General features: G+C 39.9%; 1 protein-coding gene across 3 annotated transcripts in view; it reads right to left on the minus strand.

Moving 5' to 3' along the window:
- lzts2a (leucine zipper, putative tumor suppressor 2a) overlaps positions 1 to 13492 on the minus strand; it is a 48868-nt gene that overhangs the window by 14492 nt on the left and 20884 nt on the right. The window contains exon 1 of one of the 3 annotated variants that reach the window (XM_015052297.1): positions 10004 to 10302. The exons of the other annotated variants lie outside the window; for them this stretch is intronic. The gene's annotated coding sequence lies outside the window, so the exon portion shown is untranslated. Of the gene's footprint in view, positions 1 to 10003; positions 10303 to 13492 lie in introns of those variants that run through there. 3 annotated transcript variants of the gene reach the window in all.

The raw sequence follows: 13492 nt of genomic DNA on the forward strand, positions 1-13492 counted from the left end.
GGGCCACATAAAATGACATGGCGGGCCACATGTGACCTGCGGGCCTTGAGTTTGACACATGTGCTCTATATAATCACTTGAGCAAGAACAAAATGTTAGAGTTTCTATTTTAAAATTTCTTCTGCCCTTAAATTAAGACTTTTACACGTAGTACAAGTAGCAAAGTAGGCTTAATGATGATCCTAATTTTAAATTCAAAAGTTTACATTTGTTCTCAGTACTTCTATATTTGGTAAGGATTTATAGGAATATGACAAAAATGAAAACCCCTCTTCTTTGGGCCTTTATGTTTTGACATTTGCAAAACTGAAACTCTTAAATTGAAGTTTTACTGAATGCCTTTATTCTAAATGAAATCAGTAGGATGCTATGTATGAGTTAACATCGTAAGTTATGTTAAAGGAAACTATTTACATTATATCTGGTTCATTAAGGCTACAAGAAAGGGCAAAACATTTAGTAAATAACAGGAAGGCAAAATGGAGTAGAGCAAAGTTGCCGTACAATGTCGGACCTGATTTTCTCAAGAGAGAGACCGTTTTTGAAACGCCATCCACACTAAAAATGCTAACGGCACATTAAAGATGCTAAAGTGCAGGGCATGTGTTTGGAAACACGGATCAGGGACGGTGGGGTGAATCACAATACCACCATCAGTTTTTGATTTTTCTAAAAGTCCTCATCTATAACTGCAAGCACTCATCTAAATTTACCGAGTTTTGAATTTCAGTCACTTTTTTTTCTCGCAGTTACACTGCTCACACCCATCAAAACAGCTTTGAAGAAACCAACAATAGCCTCAGTGAAACTATTTTTAGGGACAGGAACACGAGCAGATAATATAAATACAAAGAGCTGCAGCAGGCTGAGCTCTCCATCTGAAGACTCTATATCATCAGTGTTTGTTGCCCTGGAGGACTGGAAGGACACGCATCTGCAAGACCGCTGAGCTAAGATTTTCTTACAAGCAGGCAAGTAAAATTAAAGTTAGTAAATAACTGCTGTGACAAAAGTTGCATTTTAGGAGCGCTGATGCTAGGTTTCAAAAATGAAGACGGCACCACAAATTAAGGGAGGGCACCGATTCTGTGAGTCCACATGAGTCAAGGAGATAAAGATATTTGTGGTATGTGATCACTTTCAATGTAGTCAGAGCTCACAGCCTCCTGTTACCTTTTATGCAGCCGCTGCCTCCTCCTCGCTCTCCTTCTCCACTTCAAGCCCTGACAAGGACCTCTTGGCCAAGGATAATAGAATTAACAACCCTCTGCAACCATCAACCATGCCCCCCCCCAAGCTGTTACCCTGTGACCTCCTGATGAGTTGCAGGGAACTGGTTTGATTTCATCCTCCCCAACCTCGTGACCTCCACTGGAGGGAATATTGTTCTGGCTACTACGGCAACAAATCTCAAAGGCTAATATCCCCCTCTCATGTTCCTCACTGGGCTGTTTCTTTAGGTTAGTGAAGCCCACCCCCCCCTCCATCTTTCTTTGTTGATAAATTCCTCTGAGAAAGTGAAAATACTTTATGTTCCCATCACTCGTTCCTCCGCGGATGCATCTTCTTCTCCAGTCAACAGCACAAGATGGGAAGAGGGAAAAACAAGCTTTAATCACCACTAAATATAGAGAAAATTTCCTCTTCATGAACATTTTTCTGACACTGAAGCATTTAGAAATAAACTGATTTGTCAGGGGCCAACACAGGGAACTTAAATCTAAATCCATAAGACGTATAACCTAATGCATTGCATTTACTGACAGACTAAAACTGCACTAGATCATACTGTGCTCAAGTTTATCCTTTGCATCAACTGGGCCAGAATAATAAGTTTCCAGGTACCTTTCTAACAAGATGCAGAAGGAGGTCCTGCGACAGGGAGGAAATAATCCTGTTATGACAAGTCTGTTAAAATGCCAAAAGAGGAAGCGTATTATTCCCCTGCAGTGGATTCTCCCATTTGCAATCGCACGCAACCTCTGAGCTGTAGTGGAGACTCTGCTGGGCTCTGGACAGAGTCGGAGACGTGAGAATGGAGAGAAAAGTGGGGGAAATAAAAGGCATTTTAGAGGTGATGAAACAAAGGCAGGTGGAAAGGGGGTGACTGATGGAGAGGTTGAGGGGATTTCACAACAACAAGTGCTTGGAGAAATCAGGCATTTGTAATCCAGTTTGAGAACCTTAAGACAGTAAATGTGGACAGAAACACCATCTGTTGTACTAATTCCTCAATATGAGAAAATGTTACATCAGATTCAGGAGTAATCTGACGTAGGGTTAGGGTTTCCTACTTTTCCTTAAATAGGAAAAAAGACTGTCTAAGTCTTTTTTCCTCATTTATTCCCCTTTTAGATCCTTTAACCAGAAGAAAAAAATAATAATTGTGGTTTTAAGAGTTGCATAATAAAGACAGAGGCCCTTCATGTGAACGGGTCTTATTCAACAATGAACCAGCAAGCAGGGCAGGGATAACACATAATACTGATTTCAAAGTTTGATGCTTTTCCAAATTACTTTTTTAAAAAGGGTTCATAACAAATTTACTGTCAATGTCGTTGCAGAGGCTTTAAAAGATGGAAAACGCAAAAACCACAGTTTGTGATGAAACAAGAAAATATGGAAAAAAAAGAAGCTCGGAAATATAAATTTCTCTTCTTTTCATCCAGAGCTGGAAAACACTGAAATTTGTTCACATACAAGTGAACAATTAACCTGTGCAAGTTAATAAGTACTGAAAAGTATTTGCTCAGAGCGGAGAGAACGTGTTTGATTGATGAGAAAACCCTGGCAGAGACCCACAGCCTGCCTGAACCAACTGTTCAGGTTCTCAAAGCATTTTTCTGACATCTTCAGTTTATCTTGTTTGAATTTGTCAGTCTCGACTGCCTTTATTAGTAAATTCTGTTTGGGCAAATTCGGCATACAAAGTTGGGTATGTGAAACGATTCAATGGTTCGCTAACTACAATTAATTTTACAGGTTTTTAAACGTGCCAAGATTTGAATCGTGAAATAAGAAACAGCAGGACATCATCTCATTGTTTAGAGAAAAAAAAAATATCTGGTGGTTGAAAATGACATTTAATCGGGTAAAAATGTTTTCTGCTCATTACATTTTTTTATTGCTAAATCTACATCTGGTGCAGTGATGCTTTAGGTCACTTTCCAATGAAGACAAATGCCTAAATACATGTGAACATCATCTTCACAGAAGTTCAATCAGTGGCAAAGGTGATGTTTTTCTTAAGTCGTATTTTAGGAGTTTCCCACTTCCTTCCTACTTTCCTGTTTACTTGTCATGTGTCCTCTTCCACATTTCCTGAGATGGATTACTGCCCTTCTCCTCTCCTGCCACTCTCCTTTAGTTTTTCACCCCCTTATTCATTCGGCATCTTGTCTTCTTAGCCCTATGTGACTAGATTTCCATCTGCTTATACCTGAACTGTGACACACTGCCACTGAAGTAACTATGAAGTTAGGAAAAAATTAACTCGTTAATAGAGTATCAGAAATCCTTGAACTATGAAAAAGGATGTAATTGGTCAGTTCACAGCTATTTGGCTAAAATACCTGGTCATTACACAGTTTTTTTTGGGGGGGGAGGAACAGTCCCTTAAAAGTAAAATTAAAGACTACAAAGTCATTTATGTTTAGTGAAGAGGTTGTTTTATATCAGCAGAATTTCTGATTGACTTTTACTAATATAGATCAATGCAAAAAAAAAAAAAAAGGTTCAATTGTGAGAGTTGAGCCCAGCAAAACCTAAGCAGTAAACTGAAGCTGGAATAATGCTTGGCATCTGCAAACAAAGAAGAATCCACAATAGAAGCTTGGCAGCAAGACACCGACACACACGCACACGCACACACACACACACACACACACACACACACACACACATTAGCTCAGAACGGTGATGTGTCCACACCCTGTTTATTCTCCCATTTATTTGTGACACATCTACTCACAAAATCTCCAACATCAGATTTCAGACACAAGAGAGCCGCACCGCATTGAGACAACCAGCTCCACTGAAAACGCTGAGCTCTTTTAAAGTTTTGCCAAAGGGCCTGAGGTTATATTGTGCCTCCATTCCAACACAATGACTGTCTTTGGTCGCTCATTCTCACCTACCCCCACACAGGACAGCTTTAAGGTCGCACTACGTTTGTGTAACCAATCACATCAGAGGGCTCCTCATGGATAGCATTGTTGACATTGTAACTTTGAACCAAAATGTGTTTGTGCCCTGACTACTACAGAACTATGATTTTAAAAAAGCTGCTTTTTTTGTTGTTATGAAACAACTTAGCTTTCTACAAAGAAGTTTATACAGAGGTATTTGGCAGCAGGTCCTCTTTTTTTTTAGTTTTTTTTTTTCTTTCCCTTGCATCTCTTCTTTTACAACCAACTTGCTGTTGCTAGACTCGAGCCTTTCCCTCTGTTTGGAAGCGTTGTCATGGCACTGGAGGCCCACAATTTTTATGTACGGGGTGAAATGAGATAGCGAGACATGAAGAATGGAAAAAGGAAGGAAGGAAAAGTGGGAGTGAATAGGTGAATGAATGTGTTTTGTGTAACAGCAGACAGGTTGGTTCCCTAACATCTCAAAGCATCTGGCTTCAATCTGAAAGTGAGAATGGACCGACCCGAATCTGTTTTTCCTTTACACACATCTCCAGCGGATGAAAAGGATCTAAAAGTAAACTCCTGAATAAAAAGGAAAATATACAGTAAAGATCTGGAATATGACCAGAGAGATGGATCAGTCTTCGGTTGATCATCTACATTTTTCGCACAGTTCCTGGGAAACCATTTTTTTGAGCTGAAGTACTATCATCAGCCTTTCTGATGACACTGGCATTTTCATAAGTTCAGATGGCTACATTAACTAATCACATTGTGCTTAAAGTTTTCTAATTTAATTCAGTATATTTATAAACTTCTAGTTCACAACAATTGTGTCATGGCATTCATAAGACAAACTGACGTCATTTATGTAGAGAAAAGTCTAATCAAATCAATCCAATCATACAGACAAATTAAAATTTCATTAAATAAAGTCAAGTTTGAGTCAAGTTATGATCTGCGTGAGCTTTGAATTTTGATCCCAATGGTTAATCAAACATAGAAGCATGCAAAACCATGATAACCACTGGATGAAAATACCCGGCTTATGGTCTCCACTTTAATTAAACACAAAGGCGTTCTATTGGGTCAAACACCTTTGGTTCTTTTATTTAAACTTTCTGCAGTTGCTGTTGTCTGTGACTTCGCACTAAGGGCAGAAATCAGCATCAAGCAACAAAATTTACAGCCCACTTCCCCCCACTCAAACAAGGTCTTGAGTTCGCAGACCAGTTCATTTCTTTCCCATCAAACTCATTCATTCAAACATTATGCAATGCCAAACGGTCATACAGAAACAGGAAGGGATCATTGCTAAATTATTCCCACAAAGTCAGGATCATGAATTTGTCCAAAATGTCTTGGTATGCTAAACCATTAAGGGTGGCTATCTCTGGAAATAAGCTCAACGCCTGAGAAACAGCACAATACTATCCCCTCTGCACCAAACTTTACATCTACCAAGACTTGAACATTGGATTGTCAGTCACAGACACATAGTTCATCACTCCAGAAAACATGACTCCATTGCTAAAGAGTCCAATGATGGTGTGCTTTCCACCACTACATCCATTTAAACCTGATGATGTAAGGCTTGGACAAAGCTGCTAGGTCACAGACACCCGTCTCTTGAAGCTCTCTACACCTCGTTCTAGAGATTATCTGTTGGCCTCATGGAGCTTGAAGGTCTTATTGACCCTGCAAAAATATTGCTGACTTCAGCGCACAATGCGCATCAACATCCATTGATCCAGCTCTGTGATTTTAAGTGGCTTATCACCTTTTGGCTGAGCCACTGTCATTTCTAAATGCTCGCACTTTCTTATGAAACCACTGACAGATCACTGAGAAATATTTGGTAGCGAGGAAATTCTACCAATGATTTGAATTATTGTGCAAGTGGCTTCCTATCAATGAACCATGCTGAAATGTACTAGATCCCTGAGAGCGACCCATTCTCTCACAAATGTCTGTTCAAGGGCCCCACATTCCTGGGTGGTGAAATTTATCCACCTGTGGGCTTTGAAATGATTAGAATACAAAAAATATACATATTATTTGAATGGGTGAGAAATACTATTGACTAAAATCGTTTGTGCAGCACTGGTACAAAGAGCCTAAAGTGCAAAATACAATTTATTGCTGCAGTAGCTATCTTTAATAAAGTTCCAACTCATCTTACAACTATTACACATCACATCACATCTTGATCAGAAGATGTGATGTGATTTGTGATGTCAGTAAATGAAATTGTTTTTATGAATATTAGATCATCAACATTTTTTAAAAGATATCCGGTTCACCTTGGACGTTTATGATCAAAAAGACGTGTCGCTAATCAGCATTTTGTCATGCACAGTAATTTATAAGCATATTTCAATTGGCACCAAAAATATGCGTGAAAATATATCAGTCGGCTCTCTGTGGTTCCAATATCAGCTGGCACTGGAAGGAACTGATGATGCAGCTATGGGAAAAAGAGAACCATGGCTGACATTCCTGTTCTGCTCCAATTGTTGAATTTTCCAGGAGGCTTTCCAGCCAAATTATCCAGCAGTGGTCAGTGGTCGAAACCACGGACAGTGGAAATACCAAGAATGCCAGTGGCATAGAAACAGAGATCAGTGTGGCCAATGGGCTACTGTTTGCAAGGATCGCTTTGATTTAGCACCCAACTAGGGGCGAAGGTATGATTACTTATCAGAGTAAATGTGGTCCCAACATGGGGTTTGTTGGAGTAAATCCAAGCACTAAAGTGGTTCTAACTTCTCATTGTCCTAAAAGAGGAGTGAAGAATACAGTTTTCCCTCTTAAGCTTTCCTTCCTCCCCCCAAAAGGCTCAGCGAATAAAGGAAGGCTATTGTTTCACATTAGCAGAGGCCAGAGCAGAGAGAAAGGATCTGCTTTCCTGAAACTGAAAGCAACCACTTTTTTTGATTAACATAATCAGGCAGACTGAAGATGTAGCACTGATTTTTGAAAGTGAGAAGGAGAATGGCTACGAGATTTGAAACAAAGTCGGGGCGACATTTAACAAAAGCCACCGCAGGTCCGACTTGAAGTCACTTATCGGAGTTGGATCAGAACGCACACAATGCTGCAGACGCACACCAAAGTGCTGCTTAGTACAGAAAGGCAAATGACTTCCACAGCAGCTATTACATAAGCAGCAAAACCACACCATAACTGTGCCAGCCTGGATGTATAATTCACATCCACTCCTCAGAGAAAATAACTGACATTGCAAAGTTGCACATGTGCAGATGTATTCAGACATACTGTCCGCGCGCTGTAAGCTTGGGAAAGATGGCGTGAAGGCACATTGGCACAGAAAATACCCGTTCAGCAAACTGAACCAGACCAACTTCTAATCCTCTGACGACTCAATCTTCCAGTGTTTCTGTCGCACACGATCAGCGCTTCTTATGCGCCTCAAATAAACGTTTTACATAAACTATGAACCGAGTTTAGGGGAATTACTGGAAAACAAAGGACGGAGTCGGAAAGCAGGTTCATTTTATTTGATTCGTTATAATTAGTATGAAGATGCATTGCTTGTAACGTCCCTGGAGACACTTAAAATATTACAGGGTCACTGAAAATATGTTCTGTGTAAATGGGGCATCAGATTGACATGTCTTTCCTGATCAGAAAGTCCATGTTTTTTGTCTTTTTCCTTATTAGTGAAAGCACCATACCTATGCCCTAATAGGCTTAAGTAGTTACTAAACAAAGAAAATGAAGTATTCCTCATTCAGTAACTGTCTACACTGTCAGCAATTTTCAGTATCAGTGAAGTTTATAAAACTGAAGTCAGAGGAAGCACAAAATCTGTACTAAGGTGTTTAAAAAGGAAACAGTTTTTATGACATGTTGAAACATCGTTCCAGTTTCAAGACAGCGAGAGAGCAAGACTACCAGATCCGGTTCCAGATCCAAAAAAAACATCTATAAGTGAAAGTTGTTCATGTGGGGAGATAACTCAATATTACATATATAAGCAACTATTTTATTACAATCTTTATAACGTACAACATGTCAAAGCAAATCTGCAATTTATTTAGGCTGCATGAGAGCGAGAGAAAGCAAAACTTCCAGCAAGTAACAGGAAGGCTGAAGAGATTACAGCAAAAGTTATTGTTACCTTACTGAACCTTTCAACCTCAGTATGTTAGGTTATTCTCCAGGGATTATATATGGGGTCTGTTTTAGCAATGCTAGCCAGTCTAACCATGTTAATTCCTAATAAAAGTTACTAAAGACTTTATGTCTTAGTAACTTTACTAAGTTGCTAACTTAGTAAAGTTGCTAAGTTACTAAGTTAGTAACTCCATAATGGAATAGACATTATGGACTGTCTCCTCCATAATACTTTTGATTTAGTTCAAAAATTATATTTCTCATTCAGACATTGCCTCTGATACCAGCCTGAATAATTATTGATTGCTCACAGCATAAAGTCTGGACAGAAATATTTCAGATGCTGTTCCTTTAGCTTCTTACATCACAATTCTTAAACAAATGTTAAAATAGTCAAAAATTGGGTCACATTTTTCCACAACAAACTGTTAACAAAACACTGGATGCAAAATAGAGAGAGCAATGTAAACCTCACCCTGACCACAGTGCACATTAAGGAGTATTAACCAAAAGGAGGCAAGAAAGCCAAACAATTTGACGTCATTTCTCATTTTAAGCTACATGCTTAGCAAAGTGAGCATGTGCACACGGGATGCAAACACGGCGAACATGAGTCAACACGTCTGGAAAAGGTTGTAACCTGCAACATGTGACACACATTTACCTCATTTCTCCTGTTAAGAGGAGATGAGGTAAGCCGTGATCCACGTCTCCACTCTCACTCTCACTCCCCTTCACTTCACGCCTCATACTTGATCTTCATGTCAACGTTCGAACATTTATAGAGTGAAACGCCACTGCTGCAATCTGTGCCAAAACCCAGTCTGGGTAATTAAACCCCTCCCTTGCTTTGTCTTAAATGAAACTTTCAGCAGTCACTACAGAGAGAGACACCAAAAAAAGCTCTTGTCTATAAACATCTGCTGACGCATCACTTTCAGGTCAGAGCAAACCTGATGAGAAACCAGAGCGTGCAGCCACCAAGCTTATACCAAGACTTGTAATTAAGAACGGAGGGAAAACATGAGAAACAGCAGCAGCCACTGTCTTCCGATGCTTTGTCAACATCAGAAAGATAAATTTAACGGGTCACAACTTAAGAGGTAAAGCGTAGCTGTGTGTTTGATCCCCGGTGTATAGCATTTCTCTCTCCTTTATCTCCAGAGTGAGTCCAGAGTGGTTTCCCCCTCCTTCAGGCCAACTGTCCCGTGAGAAGAACAGCTTTTTCTAAAGGCTGAAATTTCAAATCAGCACCCCAACTTCTTCGAAAAACCCAACTTACAGAGGACCGGGGGTAACAGCATCTGGGTCAACACACCAAAAATTCATGATCCACCTGGACAAATCCAGACTCTGAGTTCTCTGCTCCATCTTTCTATTTTTAGATTACACAGAGCAGCTAACTTCAAAAGAAAAGCTAAATGTGAAGCATCCTGCTACTTTAAAACTTTAATTTCAACTATTTTAGGAGTCATCACAAATTAAAAAAAAAGAAAGAAAGAAAGAAATCTAGTCAAATCTGTGCAACTAGAAGTGCTGAGCAACGTTTCTTTCCGTTACTCATCCCATTAATGTAGTTTCCACATCACCTTCCCTGAATGCAAAGTTTTCCCTCAAGCAACTCTGCAAGCCAAGCTAAACAGGAACACAGGGGACTAAAGGTTTGGAGAAAAAAAAACAACAAAAAAACAAAACTCATGTACCCATATGCAGATAAATGCAGCAATACACACCCCAGTGAGAGTCCTGCATTGCTGCTGCTGATCTTTGTTTTTCTTTTCTTTCCTTGCAATAAAAGAAAAGTAAAAATATCTCTGTCAGCTGAGATTCCTTTCCTCAACGTCCTTTTCTTCTCACTGTCCTGTATCCTGCCTTGTCACCACAACATTCCACTTTTCTTCTGATGCACCGATCCAGGACCTCATATCCTGACACGAGGACTTTCAAATGGAAGCCTCCTTATCCTCCAGGACTCTCTCGTCTCACTCCACTTCAGTGTTCCTCTTCTCAGCTTTCCTTCCCTGCTGTCTGCCGTAGCACCGCCTCTGCCTCCTCCTCTGCCTCCTCCTCCTCCACCTCGTTTTTCCCTCCCCTCTCCCACTTTTGTCTGCCAGCCCCTGAGCCTCTAGTTTGACTCGTAGCACACACACACAAGTTACTCTCCTCCCCCTTCTGTTCACAGCCTGAGACTCATCCACCCCTTCTCCTTCACACATAATCTCCACATCAACACAATTCTGCATTAGATTTAACAATTTTGGGAGCATTCTCCAGTATTTCTTCTTCAACGTAAACGCGCGACAGCCTGAAGGCATCAGGGGAACACCTCACCCAACCCCACAACTGTGGCGTTTCAGCATCATCTCCCCTTTGGCTCTATAGCAGTGCAGTAATACCCAGCTGTGTAATTACCAAACAACACGGACTAGATCAAGAGCTGCAGCCTCTGCATACGGAGCAGGGGGGCGGGTCGGTTGACTCAGATGGGGGTAAATTGCATAACACTTTCCTGCACGTCTTAGTAGTTGCACTCTCGTCACGGTCTCTCGAGCTCATGGAGGAGAAAACGGCGCGTTGTTCAGCAGGTACTAGGAGAGAAGTGGAAAGTCAAACCAGCATGCGCTGCAGCTTGTATTTTTCACGGTGATGGCAGTGTCAGGTGATGAAGGGGAGATAAAACTGAGGTATCAGAGTTTCTGCGTCAAGGTAACAAAAGAAATGGCTCTCCAGTTCAGATTTTTGCAGCTGAAAGTCAAAGCATACCCTACAGCCTCAGCATCACAGTTGTAACCGGTTACATAAAAAAGGTGAAGTTGAGGTTCACAAAAAGCCTGGTGTTCATTTGTATTCAGCCCCCCTGAGCTGATACTGTACAAAATGGAAGCGTCTTGCTGCAAGGAGTTTGGGGTATGTCTCCACCAGCTTAGCTCATGCAGAGACTGAAATTGTACCATTTTCGTCTTTGTAAATTGTTCAAGTATGGTTAGTTTGGATGGGAGAAAGAAAAAAATACAGTACAAGTTACGTCTAGACTTTGACTATGCCATCCTAAAACGTGCTTGGATCTCAATGATTCTACTGTATCACTGGCTGCATGTTTGGGGTTGCTAGAAAGAGAATCTCCATTCCTGTCTCAAGTCTTTGACTGTTTCTAGTAGGTTTTCTTCCATATTTCAGTATTTAGCTACATTCATCTTCCAACGTCTCTAAAAGAATCCCCACATTATACTGCCACCTCCACATTTTATTAGAGAGATGGTCTATTCAGCTTGAATTCCAGATTTATGATTCCACCACACAACGTTCGGCACATAGTCTCAAAATAACCAGAGTATATTTTACAGGATTGAGACAATCTGCGAACACAATCTTCTTGTAACTTTCGCTTTCTTACCACTGTTCTATAAAGACCAGATTTTTGTTCTTTTTATGCCGTTAATATATTTTTACACCAACGTTGTGAGTCTCCACTGCTCCTCCTACCATGGTAATCATCGCTGTTTCTCTGACGGCCCGTTAGTGTTGGCCTTGGGAGTTTTATAATTGTGCCATCCACTTTCAAATAATGGGCTGAAGAGTTCTCAATGAGATATCCAACACTTACTGCTTATCCTGCACTTATACTTTTTCTGGAATAGTGAATGTAAACATAAAAGAACGGCATGCAGCTAACAGCTGTTACTGCCTACTGATCAGGAAGCAAAACGCACTCATAATCTAATCTCTTTACTTGAACATTGACAGCTAGGGTTTGATTTTAATCTTTGTTCCCACATCTGACCTGAGCTAAATAAATAAAATGAAATGTCTTTGTCCAGAGGACAAAGGATGTCAGAGGAGAGATGAGATGAAGAGGCAGTGATAAGAGAAATGTGATAAGCCTTCTCTAAAACTTAAATAATGTAAAGACATACTTTTGGGGATTTTAGGAAACCCCTCTCTAATTAAAAGCAATTACTTTTCAAAAGTAACTGACTAAAAACCCATTTACCTACCTCACTGCTCTGTGAGTCACACAATATCACCAGTTCTTGGTATACTGCTTTACGCTGCCATGGAGAAACAGCAGGAAGAGTGAGAAATCCTTTTTTATTCTCTTTTCCTGGAACTTCCCTCTTGAGTCCCATGCTGCTACAGCAAGAGAAAAGAAAGTCCACTTTTGCATTCTGACTTGGCACTTTACTGCCATTAACACAGGCCAGCCCTTGTCCGGGCTGAAAATACAACACCAGAAAGCTTTTCGAGTCTTTTATATACGTGTGTGACGCTATGTGAGTCAGCACAAGCTTCCATTTCATCCTCTGAACAGGTAATAATAACCCACAAGCTGAGTGCACCAGTGCAGAACAACACATTAAACCCTCAAGAGTCAGAAATAAACTGGACTGCTTTCAACATTGTGATTTACCAGGTTCATTTTCCCTTGCAATCTTTCACGTTTGTGCACATGACCTGAAGATTTCATAGTAGCTGTTACACTGCAAAACAGCATATTGTCAAGTTCTACTATCTGGGTTTTTATCTGTTTTTTTTTTGTGTGTGTGTGTGTGTGTGTGTGTTACATTTGTTTTTCAGGGGTTAATGTGCATTTTATAGGGCTGCAGAAAAAATGGCCTTATAATAACATAATTGTGTGTCCAGACAATTCGGCAACAAAATTCAGAGGGAATTGGAGCAGGACGCAGACTGATATATTATACTAATATGCAACGGTGCAGTTCTGTCAGTTTGTCATGTCACATAACACAATTGAGGCTACAGCAGCAGAAAAAATGTGTTTATGAGTGATAAACATGCAGAGAAATTAAGTAAATTAAAACTTCAAACTGGAGTACAAAGAGATTCATAGCAGTTAAAGATTTGATTATCCTCATCGTTTCAGCCACTGCGTTCATAAGCTTTCATAATAATATTCTGGCTAACGCATAATAGGCTAGAGCTGTTAAAAATATGTCATTTGTCTGAGATCCATTTCCTAAGCAAAAAGTCTAGAATTAAACAAAATTCACTTTGGATTCTGTGAAAAGATGTTTGCCCAGAAAAGTATTTGCGAAAACCAGCAAATCATCACCTAAGATGAGTCATCAGTCAATACCAATCAACTTCAAAATCAGAATTTCCAAAAATCTGTTTTTTTTTTTTTTTTTTTTTTTTTGAAATTTTATTTTTTTTTTTTTTTTTTTTTTTTTTTTAATTCCAAATTTTTTTAAAGGGGAAAAAAA

This window comes from Poecilia latipinna, unplaced genomic scaffold (genome assembly GCF_001443285.1).
Source record: "Poecilia latipinna isolate Pla-1442-1.1 unplaced genomic scaffold, P_latipinna-1.0 Scaffold53, whole genome shotgun sequence".
In the NCBI taxonomy this organism is placed as follows: Eukaryota; Metazoa; Chordata; class Actinopteri; order Cyprinodontiformes; family Poeciliidae; genus Poecilia; species Poecilia latipinna.